Source organism: Tasmannia lanceolata, unplaced genomic scaffold, assembly GCF_043159265.1.
Source record: "Tasmannia lanceolata isolate RefF3 unplaced genomic scaffold, GAP_Taslan_0.1 ptg000037l, whole genome shotgun sequence".
In the NCBI taxonomy this organism is placed as follows: domain Eukaryota; kingdom Viridiplantae; phylum Streptophyta; class Magnoliopsida; order Canellales; family Winteraceae; genus Tasmannia; species Tasmannia lanceolata.
In genome coordinates, this window is record NW_027518714.1 from 53491121 (window position 1) to 53508839 (window position 17719).

The 17719-nt window shown below is 41.1% G+C and overlaps 1 long non-coding RNA gene and 2 pseudogenes across 1 annotated transcript in view; all 3 read left to right on the plus strand.

The window, feature by feature from the left end:
• The window catches only part of LOC143862289 (uncharacterized), a 45278-nt gene that overhangs the window by 26194 nt on the left and 1365 nt on the right, over positions 1–17719 (plus strand). The window lies entirely within an intron of this gene.
• On the plus strand, positions 5417–7919 carry LOC143862041 (rop guanine nucleotide exchange factor 14 pseudogene; annotated as a pseudogene).
• Positions 8012–9331, plus strand: LOC143862043 (internal alternative NAD(P)H-ubiquinone oxidoreductase A1, mitochondrial pseudogene; annotated as a pseudogene).

Genomic DNA, 17719 nt, shown 5'->3' on the forward strand with positions numbered 1-17719 from the left:
CTAAATGTCGTCGTTCATGGTCAGTCCCTCACATCCCTCCGATGACCATATTCTGTTTTTCACTCATGAGCCTATCTTGCCACCATCATTTGAGTGCAAGTATCCTTGCTGGGAGTTCTATACTACAGAGATTATTCATATACCCTTGAGATGACTTGTGGGGTCCCTTTGTGTGGCCGTCATGCTGCCAATTTTTACCCAACACATTTTCAGTGTGATCGCCATCTTTTGGGATTGTTGATGAGTCATGTGTTTATCTTACCATAATCCTTCTTCCAATTGTTATGCTGTTGGTTCTTACCCAAGGGAGAGATGTGTTTGTATTATCTCTTGTTTCAACTTGTGTATAACATTCAACGAGATTGTCTCACACTAAAATTAGTGTTTGTCATTTCCATGACAGGAGTCAGACCTAATTGACTTCGCCCATTTGTTGAACCAGTTTCCTTTCATTTCACCCAGCTAGGTCAACAGAACCTATACCAGGGTTGAACCCCCAATTATGGACATTATGGAGAGAGGAGTGCCACCCTTTAAACTTTCAGTGCCAGTGCATTACTGACGAAGAAGTGTCTTGTTTTGTTAGGTTTTTCTTTCGTTAAATGTACACCAACTTTCTTCTCTCAAAGTTGGTAAGTCTTATTGTGTCAATGTTAAAAAAAAAAGTGTCACGTTTGTCAGTCGTGTTCATTCAGAGTCTGTTGTTTCCGTCCTTTGTCAAGTCTAATGTAGAGCCCATTGAGGCGCGTCGAAAAAAGAGAAAGAGAAAAAGAGTGTTACCGTTGTACATACAATTTTCAATTCAATAAAGTTGTTGATTTCATATCTTCGATATTCTATGATTCACTCTTAGATCTAATGTTTAAAATAACTAAAGACACCCTTCTCGGATGAGAATGCAGACGAAATTCCCCTCGAGATCTGAAAGATGGTCAAACGAGAGGAAGAGCGTCGAGCATAGCCACTCAAAGAAGAAATCAAAGCTGTTGATAGTGGTATTGAAATCCGAAACTCGGGAAAGATGGATTGGCAAAACTTTATCTCCCGAGGAGAGCGAGGAATTGATAAACCTGTTTTTAGGGGTTTGAGGTAGTCTTGCTTGATCCTATAAGGATAAACCAAGTGAACGCCCTGTTGTTGTGAAAAGCAAGACTCCTTCCGCTTTAGACATCAAGTCAGAAACTAAAATGCTCGAGAAATGAGCATCAGACATCCAGTCAAGCTGATGAGAAGACATTGAGAGATGACTTTCAAAAAAAAGAAAGTTATAGACTTGATCCCCATGAAGAGCATTTGTGTTGTAAATCTTGGTGGGATTTGAAGTCATTGTATTCAGAGAGTGGGACAGTTCTTATATCCAAAGAAAGGAAATATTCAAGAGAAAGAAAGAGCACATCTAAAAGAAACAAGAGCCTGAGAAAGACAAGAAGGAGAAGGGAATGTGTCCCTTAGACAACTCCTTAGAAAAATCAAAGACCCAAGTGATGGAGTTTATGAAATAGATTGAATATCAGAATTGTCTCCAACATTTGGAGACTATCGAGAACGATATAATCTTGACCATTCAAGATATTCGAGAAGCGCACAAGTTTAAGTGGAGCACCGTGGTTGAAGTCTTGTTTGCAAATACCGCCAGACTCTCGAAAAAAAAAATTCAAAGTCTTGAACCTTAAACATTCAAAAGCTTGTACATCAAAACACCAGGAAGCCATCCTTGGACGTTTGAGCCTTTATAGCCAAAATCCCAATGTTTAAAAACATCCTTTTGTGAGCCCTTTGAGCCAACATTTTAAAACCAAACAATTCTTTCAGCTACATTATAAACCAGGGGCATTTTATGCACCCGAACTACGTGGACCTGATCCCCACCTCTTCGGGGGTACGTAGGCAACCTGATCAACTCAGGTTCGGTCAAATCCTTGGGGATAAAAGCCAAATAATCCCCCTTTCAAAATTTTGAAGCTAAAAAGCTAAACCATTCTTTGTTAAACCCAAAGCGAACTACGCGGATCTGATCCTCCATTTTTGGGGTACGTAGGTAGTCTGGCAAGACCAGATTCGATCCAAATCGTTTGAACTTCCGATATCCAACCCTTTTGAACCCGAGCCTACCTATAAAGTTCTTCTGGTGAAACGAGCAAAGGTTCAAGGCAATTGAAAAACAAAAAACAGAAAGAAATAAAAGGAATGAGAGTCTGAAGACCCACTAGGTTGAAAACCCGAAAGGGCGGCCTAGATAAAGTCATGTATTTGCTAAGTCGATAACTAAAGAAGCCGGCTTATGCAAAATGAGGGTAGCGATCTACTGGATTGAAAAATTGAAGTGGCAATCCAGTCAGGGGCAAAGACTTTACAAAAAGTGAGCTAATAAGCATGGAAGGAGTTTCCTCGGTTATGAAGAACTTTGACGTTTGAATAGTATGAGAATTCCAGGCAAAAGCTGAGGCAAATGGTTTGTTAGACCAGAAACCTGGAATGCAATAATCATGAGTTCCCACCAGAGGAGACTCGAAGAGATGAAGAAGCAATCACTACACAGGGCAGGATCTTGGAATCCGAGTAGTGTCAGTAAGATTTACTTTGACACCTTTCTAAACTAGGGGCATTGAAACTGAGCAATCCAAAGGGGTAATAACCATGACGGAAATCCCGTTGGAGGAAATTAGTGCCTCTTGACATGGTTTTCAAAATTATTTTGGGAGCGGCTAGCCTTACCATTTAAAAATACACATCAGGTCTAAGGGTGAATAAAAAATGAGTCAAGTCCCTTGAATAAAGTACATCTTCTTTGATAGAGTCTTGGAAGTCTATTCCTCATTCTTATCAATTTCCCTTTCAAGGTCCAAAGTTGTCTGGCACTGGGAGAATGGGTGTATACCTTCCAAAATGAAAAAAAAAACTCTCAGAATAGACCTTGGTTTAGGTACCAGAAAAAGCAAGAAATATCCTATTCAGACATGGAGACGATGTCAAGTTTCAAGCAGTGAGTGGTGGAAAGAACCTCAAATAATGGTCAATGAAAAGAGAAGTTTTCGGGCTTAGCCATCATCCTATTTTGATTCCAAAGAAAAAACACATGCAAACCCAAATTTTCTTACCTATCCTGGTTCTACTTTCCTTAGGACTCTTGTCATGGAAGTATAATACACTAGGGGCATCTTTTATGACTTGCGTCATAAAAGATATCAAGCGCACAAAGGCAATCAGTGCCAATGTTTATAACAAGTTGAGATAAGAGAGATACGAGCACGTCTTAAGCCAAATCTCTGAACTCCTCAAATGAACCCTCTTTCTAAAAGAGTCAACTTTCAAAGAAAATCAATTTCTCCAATGGAGTCTAGAATTTGCTCCCACAACCTTCAAACCTCAGCAGAATGCTTTTCGCCTGTCAAAGAAGGGCTAATATCCAAATCCCTGCAAGTTATCTGAGTCCAATTCTCAGCAAGGAACTCATACTCCCAATTTCCTCGGCAAGAGGCGATCAGTCTAAAAAAAAAAATCATCATTCAAAATCAATCAATTCTCAGCAATATCCTTGTCCTTCCAAGGCTCTTCGTGGTCTACATTCAGGTATACCATGGACCCTTGCTTCCTGAGTGGCTCTTTGTGATATATCCTTTCAGATATATTATGGATCTACTATTCATAGTCATTCCATTCATATCTTTTACATGTCATTGTTTCTGCATGCTGGGCTCTTCGTGGCTTATTGCCATGAACCCCAGATTCAATGCTTGGCTCTTCACGGAGTATTGCCGTGGACCCTTTATTCCTTTCTGCTGGGCTCTTCATGGTTTCTTGCCATGGACCCTAGATTCATTGCGTGGTTCTTCACGGCTTGTCACCGTGGACCCTCGATTACTTCTTGGCTCTTCATAGCTTATGGCTATGGACCCTTGATTCCTAGTTTTCTAACCTACCAACCACCTCAATATCTTTCTCGTGAGGCTCTTCGTGGTTTATTACCATGGACCATCAATTCCTGTTTACCAAATTCTCCCTGAGAGCATCCACCCTGAGTGAAGAAACCAAATTCTCCCTGAGAGCATCCACCCCGAGTGAAGAAACCAAATTCTCCCTGAGAGCATCCACCCCGAGTGAAGAAACCAAATTCTCCCTGAGAGCATCCACCCCGAGTGAAGAGACCAAATTCTCCCTGAGAGCATCCACCCCGAGTGAAAATACCAAATATTCTCCCTGAGAGCATCCACCCCGAGTGAAAATACCAAATTCTCCCTGAGAGCATCCACCCCGAGTGAAAATACCAAATTCTCCCTGAGAGCATCCACCCCGAGTGAAAATACCAAATTCTCTCCCTGAGAGCATCCACCCCGAGTGAAAATACCAAAATTTCTCCCTGAGGGCATCCACCCCGAGTGAAAATACCAAATTTTCTCCCTGAGAGCATCCACCCCGAGTGAAAATACCAAATTTTCTCCCTGAAAGCATCCACCCCGAGTGAAGAAACCGAATTATTCCCGAAAGCTTTTGCTCCAAGCGTCGAACCCAAGTTTCTCTTTGAAAAGCATTTCGCTCCAAGCGTAAAATCAATTTTGTCTCCTGAAAGCATTCGCTCCAAGCGTAGAACCCATTTCTTCCTGAAAGCATTCGCTCCAAGCGTGGAACCCAATTTCTCCTGAGAGTTTTTCGTCCTGAACATAAAATCTAATTTTTCCTTGAATAGTGTTCGTCCCGAGCGTCAAAAGAACCAAGACCCCTGAGGCATCTCTTTCATTTCAAGACCCCTGAGGCAACCTTTCCAAATGAAGACCCCTGAGGCATCTCTTCCATCTGAAGACCCCTGAGGCAACCCTTCCATTTCAAGACCCCTGAGGCACCCGTTCCATTTTCAAACCCCTGAGGCATCCATTCCATATCACAATCCCTGAGGTGTTTGATCCTTTCAAAAATCCAATATTCACCAAATCATCTCCTTCATTCTTCTTTCTCTCCAATCAATTTTGGGCCAGTCAAAATGTGTTGTCTATTCAACTTTGACATTCGCGCGACAAGCACGCTCTGCCAAAGAGGGGCATCTGTAGACACCCCATTTTGACCGTGCCCTAAACCTTTCAATTTTGTGTAAAACCCCATCAAATGATTGAACTAGGGTCCCAAACTTCGCCCTAGGCTAGCTTAGGATCCTAGCTAGGTCCCTGTAAAATTTCGTCGAAATCCGAGTGTATTTGCCTAGAGAACGAACCAAAGAGGTGTTCATAGTGTAAATCAGAAAGGGGGGTGAGTTTATCCTGAGAGGGGGGCGAATTTATTCCAGAAAGGACACGATTTCTTCGCACGCCTTATCAAAATCCGCGTGAACCGCGCGCCCTTCAAACTGGTTGTGCCAATATCAACTTCCCATTTTGCATATAAATACAAGTTTAAGCTTTTTTTTAAAAAAAAGGGACAGAGATGAGAGAAAAATCCGATCCAATCCTCAAACCCCAATTTCTTCTTCTCCGGCGGATCTCGCCGGATTTTGGCCAAGTTTCTACTAGATTTACTCATCCGAGCACGGTAGTTACATCCTCTTTCTCTATATAAGCTCTTTCTCATCAGCCATGCCTTTGAAACCATTAGATCAAGCTTTAGTTTTTGCTTGAAACCCTAAGCCGAGTTTCACAATTTTAACTCCGAAGTATTTTATCTTTTTATTTTCATCTTTGATTTAGAGGATTAGCATTTCAAAAGCAGCAGATCTGTTGTTTCATCATTTTTTTGAAACCCTAACTCCAAGGTGCCGATCATCTTCTCCGGCTAGGTTTTGATCGGATTCCGGTCATTTGTTTTTTTTTTTGCTGTCAAACAAGCAGCATTATCCATGATGAAGAGATCGATCTGTATTTTCTAAGAAGAAAAGGAAGAGAAGCTAGTTTTTTTTTTTTTTTTTTTTTTATCCCCAAAGTTATCTTCTCCGGCGGCTTTGCCGGAACTCCGGCCGGTGTTGTTCTGCCTTCCAATCAACCCTCTTCACCTTCATCTACTTCTTTCCATCATATATCTTCATCAACAGCCCTCACATTTTCCTCCCATCATCGTTTATTCTTCTTCCATATTCCAAAAAGATACTCTCTGCTCTGCTTCAAAGAAAAACTGAATCAGAGCTTCAAACAAAAACTGAATCTTCTTCTCTTGAAAATGCCGATTCATAAAGGTTTTAGTTCATTTCCTGTGGATTTCCAGTGCAAATAGTCGGATTCGGATAATACGAAAATTGAGGAATTTTTAGCTTGAAAGACTAGGGATCATGCGAAGATTAGCTTGTTGCCGCCGGGAAAAGGAGTTTAGCATCGACTTTGATCAGCATGAGAGGGTCATGACATACAGTGGTTTGGAGAGCTGCATTCTCAACAGCTATTCTTACGATAACGAAAGCAGCACGAGCAGAGCAAATGGTTGCCCCACTGACTCCTTGGATGAAGATGATTCCAGCTGTTCTTCTAGCAAAGATGCCTTTGGATCATTCTCCTGTCAACTGTTGATGAACAAACATGAAGAGCTTTGCTCGGATGAGTGTGAGATGTATAACAGTCCAAGGCGGCTTTCTGAGAAACCTGCTTACACCATGCAATATTCAGATGTTGAAACTATGAAAGAAAGGTTTTCAAAGCTCTTGTTAGGTGATGATGTTTCGGGAGGCTGCAGGGGCGTCACCACTGCATTGGCATTATCCAACGCTATAACAAACCTCGCAGCATCTGTTTTTGGTGAGCTTTGGAAATTGGAGCCATTGCCTGAAGAAATAAAGAGCAAATGGCGAAGAGAAATGGACCGGTTGCTTTCCCCGACAAATTACATGGTTGAGCTGGTTGCTGCCAGGCAAAATGGTGCCAATGGCAAGACCTTAGAGATAATGACACCCAAAGCTCGTTCAGATATCCACGTGAATCTTCCGGCACTTCAAAAGCTTGACTCTATGCTCATTGAGACCCTAGATTCTATGGTGAATAGGGAGTTTTGGTATGCAGAGGGACGGAGCAGAGCGGAAGGGAGGAGCAGAGGTGGTGGAAGACAGAGCAAGAAATGGTGGCTGCCGTCTGCACAAGTCCCCACCTCTGGCCTTTCCACCATCGAAAGGGAGAAATTAATTTTCGGGGCAAATTCTTGCATCAAATCCTGAAGGCCGCAAAATCTATCAACCAGCACATCTTGGTGGAAATCCCCATCCCCATCGTTATCAGGGATGCCCTCCCAAAGTCAGGCAAGGCTAGCTTGGGCGAACGTCTTTACAGGGTCTTAAGCATGGAATCGAGTTCTGTTGAGGAAATCTTGTATTCCCTTGATTTAAAAAATGAGCATGGCATTCTGGAAATTGCGATCAGTTGGAGTGCGCCATTTTCACCTGGAAACAGAAAATTTCTGATCAAGCCAATGGGAAATCGCCAGCGCGACATTCATGGACCTTCACGAGGGATTCAGAATCAGAAGTTGACAAGGTGGAGATGTTGTTGGAGAGAGGTGAGGCCCTTCTATAGCTACTGAAGATGAAATTCCCAAACCTTCCTCAGACATTTCTTGAGGTCACCAAAGTCCAACATAACAAGGTTCGAGCTACGCTCTTCTATTCGAGGTTGCTTTGAGTGCCTTTGCACATCATGGCTACAGGTCAACTCTTTTCTCGCAACACACAAGCATTATTCTACAACTACAAACAACTTCCCATCCAACGCATGCTTGATTTTGACTTCCTTTGTGGGAGGGAAATACCTTCTGTTGCTGGAATTATTAACCCTGGTGCTGAGGGATTTCAGAAACTATTTTTTTGGTCAAGAGGAAATTGCCATACCAGTTCACTCAAGCATTGAAGCAGCTTGTGCCGCACATCCAACAGCTGATGTTTTCATCAACTTTGCATCTTTTCGAAGTGCGGCTGCCTCCTCCATGGCTGCTCTGAAGCAGCCAACCATAAGAGTTATAGCTATAATAGCTGAAGGTTTTCCGCGCAGAACTTCTAGCAGACTACTAGTGTTTCAAGAAAAGTGTATAAAGGGTTGTGGTTTCTTCAGAGCTTCTATTTTAAGATGGTATGGTCAAGGGTGGCAAGAAGTAGCTTAAGACAGTCATTGAATTCTGATTCAGCAGCAAGAATAGGAAGTAATTACTTGAATTGCTGCAAGGATTTATATGCTAGGGAATGCTATTTCTCTTCATTTAGGAATGTTACAGCAAGCAGCAGTTTGAGGGATTTTTCTGCCATAGGAACCATGGATCAGATGTGCTTTTGGAGCAGGGGAATAAGGGTATCTCCCCAGTACCAATTCCCTTTGGCCGAGCAGGTTGTTGATGATTCTGATTCAAAGATTAAAAATAGGAAGTTACCAGGGTTGAAACCAACAAGGCCAGATGAGAAATCAAGGGTCGTCGTATTGGGTAGTGGATGGGCTGGTTGTCGGTTTCTTCAAGGATTGGACACAAAGTTGTACGATGTTGTTTGCATATCACAGAGGAAACACATGGTTTTTACTCCTCTGCTAGCTTCTACATGTGTTGGGACTCTGGAATTCAGAAATTGACATTGACAAGCATGAAGTTTATTGTGAGACGACCAGCAATGTTGGATCCCCTCACGAGCCATATCGCTTTAAAGTTGCTTATGATAAGCTGGTCATTGCAGCTAGGGCTGAGCCCTTGACTTTTAACATTCGAAGGAGTAAAGGAGCATGCACAGTTTCTCCGTGAAGTAGTGCACGCACAAGAAATACGAAAGAAATTTCTGTTGAACCTGATGTTCTCCGAAAATACTGGCATTTCAGAAGAAGAAAAGAATCGTCTTTTACACACTGTTGTAATTGGAGGTGGCCCAACTGGCATGGAGTTCAGTGGTGAACTGAGTGATTTTATCATGAGAGATGTGCACGAGCGGTATTCTCATGTTAAAGACGATATTCGTGTGACACTGATAGAGACAAATGAAATCCTATCATCATTTGATGGGGAATTAAGGCAATATGCAACCAGGCACTTGACCAAGAGCGTTGTTCACCTCATGCGGGGCATCGTGAAAGAGATCTTCCCAAGTCTCCCGGTGGAAGGATCGGTGTGGATGAGTGGCTACGGGTTCTTTCTGTAGAAAATGTGTATACGCTTGAGGATTGTGCTGGTTTCTTGAACAGACAGGGAGGCCAGTTCTCCCTGCTTTAGCCCAGGAGAGAAAAGAAGAAGTAGAAGACGAAGGAGCAAGAGATTAAATTGGATCCAAGGTATTTTACAACTTTGATTTGGATTTCATCAATTGTCCAGGTATGATTTATTTATTTTTTATTATGATTTGTGTTTGCTATGGTATGAAATACTCTCATCTATTAATTTTAGTGTGAATCATTTTGATTTAGTCTTGATTCTGAATTTGATTTTTTTTTTACATTCGATCTTTTATGAGATTCAGAGAATAGGATGTACAGATTTTATTTTCCTAAAATGGATTCTTGTTCATATTTGGTAATGATTTACCCAGAGAAATTCTGTCTTGAATAGTGAAATTCACATAAGATTCTAAGGTTTTGTTAAAGATATTAATCTTCACAATATCTTTGGTTTGTCTCATTGGTTTGTCTCACTTGTTAAAGATATCAATTTTCACAATCTCATTGTTTTCGTATAGAGAATCATTTTCTGTTGGTTGGCGTATGGAATGTTTATGGCTTTTCATCTCAGAATTGTGTGTCAAATAATCATGTTAGAATTGATTGTTTTGATTTCGTTTAGGTTCAGTACAAGCCTTGTCTAGAGTTTACCCTTTAGGAAATTTATCCAAGTCTCACAACTCGTACCTTTTACGGGGACAAGCTATGTCCCAACATGAATGTCTTACCCTATTAGGAGACAAGCTATGTCTCGTGCAGAAATGTCTTATCTTGTTAGGAGACATGCTTTATCTCATAGAAAGTCATACCCATCTTGTCATTGCAAGGGCAATGGAGCCCATCTCTGTGTTTAGGAGACTTGCCTAGTCTCACTAGCATCCTTCTTATCTTTTCTTCTTTTAGGAAACTAGGCACTTGGCACTCCCCTCTTAGGGTTGTGCACTAGGAGTCAGTTCTTTCGTTTGAAAGTCTTTTCCATTAGCATAGGAGTCTGTCCTTCAGTTTCAGGAGTCAGTCCTATCATCATTAGGGGTTAGGATTCTTTCCAACCTCTCATCAAATCATGTGTTTTTTTTCTATCCGCTCCTGCAAGGTATAGGATGCTGTCCAACCCTTGCAGAGTTGTTATTCTGTTCATTCCCCCGCAAAGCATAGGATGCTGTCCAACCTTTGCGGGATATCAGGAGTCTGTCCTCCCCTTATGATGATAGGATTCTGTCCTCCTATGTCAAAAAAATCAAAAATATTTCAAAAGCACTTGAAAATTCAAAAACATCTAAAAACCGAAAATCTCAAAAATCTTGAGTCATTAGGAGTGTAGTTAGGAAATTCTTTTCCGAACTACGTTGGCTTGATCCTCTTCCACGAGGTACGTAGTGCAGCTTGGGATCCACATCCCAGGTCCAGCCAAACCTTTAAAAATAAACATTTCGAACCTTCAAAAAAATACAAAAACTTCTTCAAAACCTTTTCAAAAAAAGATCTTCCTCTAGAGTTAGGAGTTTGTCCTAGTTAAAGAGTTTTAGAGTTTTGAGTTTGTCTTTGATGTGTTGTGTGGTTTGTTTGTGTTTGTGTTAGAGTTAGGAGTTTGTCCTAGAGTTATAGGAGCGCCTCCGTCCAGTCAGTTGGCGATTCATATCGCCGATTGATGATTAAGTCTTGGATACGCTAGTGATCCCATTGTTTCCCTTAGGGCGTACAGCCTAGCTACACATAGATCATAGGAACCACCTGCGTTAGCTTAGGGCTAACCTGCATTTAGTTAAGGCATATAGGGTGTCCTAAAATCTACAATCCATTGGAATTTAAATAATCACACAAGAAGCTTTAAGAACTAGTCCGGTCTTTTAGATCGAGTCTAGGATAGAGGTCTAGATGTCTTAGGCATCATAGCTTAGAATAGGTGCGAAGAACTACGTTGCCTTGATTCTCGTGGAGGCGGGGATACGTAGGCTTCTTTGGATGAACATCAGATCATCTAAAGACTCGGGCCTAGGTATAGATTAGAGTCTTAGGGTTGTATGGTATCGAGTCATTTTTCTATGTTTTGCAGTGTTTTCTTACTTTATTGCGCAGACCTTATACTTTTTTGGTGTGTCGTGCATGTGTTTGTTCATCAGAACTTAGACACCCATTAGGCATGTCACTTATAACCTAGTTTTTCTCAGGTGACACTTTTATTTCTTTTATGTGTGTTTATTATTCCTCCGAGACATGCATGATTAGATAGACGTCTTCTCGGAGATTTGTGTTCCCATTTCATATGATTCTCGTCCAAAACTCTTCAAAATTATTAAGTAAATGGCATAAGAGACCAGGTGTTTGCACTTGGGCGGATGAGGTGCTCTTTAGACCTTCCGAATTCGTAACCAGGCACGAACCCTCTTTTATATCTCTGGTTATCCGTTGCGACAGAGCATAGTATGGGATCCTTGGACCCTTTTCCTTGGATGGCGACTCTTCTTTGTTTAAGGTACGCCTCGAATCTGGGCTAGTCCCCGAATCGAGAGGTATTTCCCTTTTTATCGCCACTCATGCTGTGAGAGGCACATTCTTTCGAGAGTTCCTTGGTAGAGCTCTCCATTCACGTGGATGATCCATAGAGACAGTTAGCGTGTGGAATTCGTCCTCCACCGCCTCTCTCTCGGATCGGGGTCCACAAACGCCCACTACACAATGGTGGGTATTGTGGTCAAAAACAGTTAATGTGAGGTGGTAGCCCAAAAAAAGCAAACCTGATTGGAATATGATCGAATGTTGGAGTGAGTATTGATCTGATCGTTTTGTAATGAAGGTTTTGTACCAAGATGAACCTTGCACAAGGTAGCACCCGGTCAGAAGGCCAACCCGGGGGATAGTCTCCTGACGGGCCCTCCCATGCTTAAGTCAGTATAGGACATCATCTATAGGCCGTACAGGGCAAAAATAGCTATAAACAGTAATTTCTCGGGTTTCGAACCCCTACCTTTGAGCCTTTAATGGCTATTTATAGTAAGTGGGTGCAGTTGATTTACCCTTCTGCCCCTCCGACAGGTGTTGCTCCGTGATTGGGTAGAATGTGGTTTTTCCCCCGCCTTCTAGGGTTAGGCTTTCAATTATCCTTTGTTGAGAGGGGTAATTAGAGTATATCATTCGAGGACACGTGTCACGCTCTAATTGGATAATTGGTTGAGTCCCCATCAGTGGGTCCCACCTTTAAAGGATCTAGATGTGTGTTTATGTCCCATGAATTTAGACACAACTTCAAAGTATACTCCTTTTATTAAGGGAAGTGATATTTACGCCCCTTTTGATCACCAGGGACACCCAGCGCCAGTGTATCAATGGCTAAAGGGCGGGCTAATGTACTTGACGTCAGAAGAATATAGTGGGTTTGATTGCCACGCACACTGGCGCTGGGAGCCCCTGGTGATCAAAAGGGGCGTAAATATCACTTCCCTCTATTAATTATCAGAGTTGCCATAATGCAACTTGCATGAGTACTTAAGATGTAAGAGCCAAGCTCTCTCTCTCTCTCTCTCTCTCTCTCTCTCTCTCTCTCTCTCTCTCTCTGCACTGCCCTACATGGGTCGATTTAAGATATATGGGGGTCAATGGATACACTGCCCTAATAAATGGGAAATGATATAAGCACAACTCTTTAAAAAATAACCCTTGAATAAATGGGAAATGATATAAGCACAACTCTTTAAAAAATAACCCTTGAATAAATGGGAAATGATATAATTGCACAAATGCAGCTTGTCTTTTCCTTTTTAATTGGTTTGCAAGATCTTTTTGGGAACTGTAATAACCCTTGACAGCTCTTTAAAAAATAAATGGCAAGACAGGGTAGTGGAGTTATCAAAACATTGTTGTGCTGATGTCATTTCCCTAAGAAATAATAGGTAGGGGTGTAAACGGATCGAATTTGAATTAGCCATATCCGAATTCGATTACAGTATACACTATCCGAATTCGGATTCGAATTTGACGGATATTTAATATATATTACCGAATTCGTATCCATCAGATATTGTTCGAATTCGGATATTATCCGTATCCGTTTATCCGGTAAATTCGAACATTTGCTTGCAGCACTTTATCTTTCTTCTCCTTCTTATTCTTCAAATAAATTTTCCAAACCCTAAAACCAGACCTCTACCTTCTCTTCACAAAATTAACTCTCAAACCCTAAAATATATGAGATCCTCTTCTTCCTTTTAAAACAAAGGCAGAGAGAGGGAGAGGCGGTGGGGATGGATAATGGTGTTGGTAGTGGTCTTTGCGTTTTTTTTTTTTTTTTTTTTATGTATATGATGGAATGGGTTTGGCTATTTTGAACAAGGGAAGTGGGAGTGCTGATTGTGGAAGATGTAGAGAAATGGGGATGGAGATGGGGATTGGGTTAGTGATGGAGGTGATTGGCGGTGATGGAGGTGGCTGTCAGAAGGTGGAGAGGGGCTGCGTTGGAGGCACCACGGAATGCCGAAGATGGTGTCTCAACCTCCTCCTTTCTCCTCTCTCTTGCTTCTCCTTGCAAACCTTAGAAGTCTCCTCTTTTAGTTGTATTTTGGGTTTTTATATAACCCTAAGTTGGAAAATTGATCTGAGCCATCAATTTACCATCAATGACTATAGCCTTTTTGCTCTAGAATTCTCTAGAAACTATGACATCTTCTTTCGATCACCATCATCCATTTGTCTCTTTCATCCTGCAGCCCACATTTGTTGCTTCATAAAGAAGACATGTCAAACTCCAAGAATGCCCTCAAAATGAGAGATTACTTCATTTCCTACCCAAAACACTTTTTCTTTTTGTTTTTTTCTAAAAAGAAAATTCACTTTTCTTTTAGAAACAAAAGATAGTGTGTCATTACTAAAAATAAATATTAATGATATTATTAATAATAAATAAAAAGGATTTACTTCTCGGATTCGGATGTTAAACGGATCAGATATATCATTGACCAGATTCGCATCCGCTAAGAGCCAGATATCTCGTAAATGGATTCGGATAATATCCACTTGAAACGGATCCGGATAATATTCGCTTTAAATGGATTCGGATGCGGACGGTAATCGAATTTTCGAATATCCATTTACTCCCCTAATAACAGGGTGAATATTTAAGATATGAGATTTGCTAGTGACATGGCAGAAGGCATCTCGCAGACCGGCTGTTGCTTGAGAGGGCAGCCACAGACGCACCGATTTTTTCTCTTTCATTTATTTCATATGAGGTGGCTGCTCGGCTGCTCTCTCATGCAACAGCCGGTCCGCTAGCATTACTCTATAGAGGATATGTGCGCCCCATTGACATGATCGTATCAATTGATTTGACCAGCAAACATATATAATTCTAGTCTTTTGCCATTAACCCAACCTTGGCTTTGATAGGCCTCGTTTCGGGTTCTTCCAAGAGAAACCAAAGGAGTTGATTTTTCAAGTTCCTAATAGTAGGGATTCTGCACATATATTTTAATAGCCACGGCCATGTTAGTTGCTCATGATGGACCAGCAGATTAATTCCGATGTATAAAATAAAAATTCCCATGGCTTTTGCTGCTGTGACCTTCCCGACCATAATTTTTTTATTCTTCTAGGCATTTTATGTCGGAATAAGAAATTGTACTAATATTAGATATAACATAAATAATAAATACGTAGTAATAAATAGAGAAAAATTGAGAAATAAATAAAGAGTGGCTTTCATTGTTTCTATGGTTCTGATTAAGCAAGTGTCTCTTTGTGGGTCCCAATGTCACCGTTAGTGTTGATCCTAATGGGGATCATTTGCATAGTTGGACTCTTTCTAAAATCACTTTGTTGATGTGGTTTTTCAAAAAAATCCATTAAAAACTCACGCATCATCGATATTCTATAAGCCGCTCTAGTAAGCCGCCTTACCCAGGTACGCCGGCTTACCTAATAACGTTGGGGTTCTTTTCGAAGAACGGCAAAGGTAAAGGTAATTAATGTTTTGACGGACAAAAATTAAAATTTATGAGGAAGGAAAAAACCTTAACTCACACGCGCGGCCGGCCGACCAGCACCGGGCGGCGCGCATGTGTGACATAGCCAAAAGCCCACCGGGTTCACTTGGTGGCTCATGCGCGTAGGCCCCCTCTCTCCCCTTCTCATTCACAAAGCTAAAGAAGTGAAATGCTATATAAACCCATGAAACTTTTCTCCACTTTCCAATACGGAACTATTCGCTTTTGTGAAGGAAGTGAGCAAACTCATTTTCTAAAACCAAAGTGGCTTTTCTTTTTTAAACAAAACAACTTAATTTGTAGAATACTAACAAGGGCCACTGTTGTATTAAAATACCAACAAAAATCACTCCCTCTCTCCCTAAAATATCTCTGTAGTGGTCCATCTCTCTCTCAAATCTCTAAAATGTAATGTTTTTTCTCTGCTGTTTTTTCTTTGCACCATTTTCTGTCGTATCCTTCTCCCCAGTCTCTAACTCTGCCTGCAATCACCTTAACTCTTGATCTCCACTCAGCATCGGTGCCTTGGAGGGAGATCACCATTTCCTCTAGTTCCCCTATAAATTCCTACATGGATTTGGGTTTAGGCCTGTCGGAGAACGGGAAAGTGGCCGGCATCCTGCAAATGTGAGCGGCTGAAAAGAGTCGGAGAACGGGAGTATAGGATCGACATTGAAGAGAATTCTTGTCATTCGGATAAAGGCCGAGATGAAGAGCAAGAAGAACCAGAACCTAGGGTTTTTGGGTCAAGTGAAGAACTTGTTCGCGCTCTTGGAAGATTTTTGGCGAGACGAGGAGATTTTGAAGAGAGGAAGAGGAGAGAGTTTATTGATTATTTGGGAAGGGACTGAGATGTATGAAAACTTGTTCTTTTGCTTCAATATTAGAGGGATTGGGAAGCCCCTTTTTGTTTTTGTTTAAGCTGCTCTTATTGCAGAGAGAGAGAGAGGCCTGGAAAGATAACGGGTGTTTATAGTTTATACGGGAAATGGTGGGAAAAGCCGGCAACGAGAAAATAGTATAAAATTAAGGGTGCAACTTGGTTCGGGTCAGGTTGAGCTTTTGCTAAAATCCCGTACCCTACCCGACTTTAAGGGAAAAGCTCAACCTGAATCCCTAAAAAGTGACCCAATTTGCAACCCCTATGGTGATCCTATCAGACCAATTGGTTTATCTTCCCACAACACCTCATTGGTTGCCTGGACATGAAACCAGTTTTGCATCTTGGAGAAGTAGTGGCTCTTCCATCTCCGGCTTTCTTATAGTTTACCTGGTTAATTGGTGGCTTTTGGTCAGGACTTTATAAAGCTCGGAAAGTGATGCAAATCCTAACAATTCTGCTGGGGATTTATTCATGGAGGGGGAGGGAGGGAGAGAGAGAGGGAGAAAAAGACGAGAGAATAGAAAGTCCAGGTGAGAGGACGTATATTGAAAACAGATAATTGGTGGTTGGAGAGATATTTGGCACGAATTTTGGGAAAGGTTTATCTTTTTCTTTTATATATTTAGTTAAATATGAAAACCTAAAAAAATGGTAACCGGTGCTAAGTTTAGCCGGTTTTCAGAGTCACACGTGGCATTTTAGTGCATCTTAAGTATTCTATTGAGACATGAATGTTCTAGTGCGGTCATAAGTTAAATATATCAGGATTGCTAGATATAAATTAATATAAGGTCAATTAGACTGATTAGTTTTGTTATTGGTAGAATACTAACAATTGTTTTTTATATAAATAAGGTGGTTGGTTGGTGCCTGCTGCCATCTAATTGATCATAAGGAGATCTATTTCATTAGAGAAAGCAGAAGATTCAGCCTAGATTGATCATCCACCCTAGTTGATCGAAGTAAGTTCTTGATCTCTTTTGTATTCTAGATCATTTGTATGTTTAGAGTAGATTACTTTGAATAGATTTATAAAATAATTTTGATTAGATCTATTGTATTAATAAAAGAATGAATTTAAAAATTGATTGAATGCTCTGATCCTAAATTTATAAAAACAACAATTCTCAGTATGTGGAAACCCTTACAATTGTGTGGGTAATATGAATACTTTGGAAAGAAAAAGTTCAGAGTATGGAGAGTTAGGAAGGTCAAAAGTGAAAAGGGTGTATGAAAAAGGGTCGAGAGGCTTGAAAATGTGGTAACGTGGTCCCGTAAGAAGATTCGAGCCATCCTAAAAAAAATAAAAAAAAACTTGCAAATCTTTTTGGGGCCAGGATTTTTGCCGGAAAGGGCAATGATAGATCTTTTTGGGGCCAGGATTTTTGCCGGAAAGGGCAATGATAAATCCGCACCTCTTATAACGTGATTTGACGGAAAGGAGTATGCATACGCACCCCTTATAACGTGATTTGACGTCAATAAGCGTTAAAGTTGAGCACTGTTCACGACAAATCAGGGTGTGCGTATGCATACTCCAGGCGGTGCGAATTTATCATTACTGTTTCTCTATATATAATGCCTACGCTTAATGTATTTTGCTCTTCATCACTCCTTACAGGCAACTCATATCTTTCTTATTTGGCTCTCCATCATTGCTCACAGGCAACCAAAAATCCTCCCTTTCCACAAGTCTACAAGCATGGGAGCCCTTAAACTTCCAGCTTCTCTTCCCTTTTCTACCATTTTCCTGCTTTCCTGTTTCATTATGATCCTTA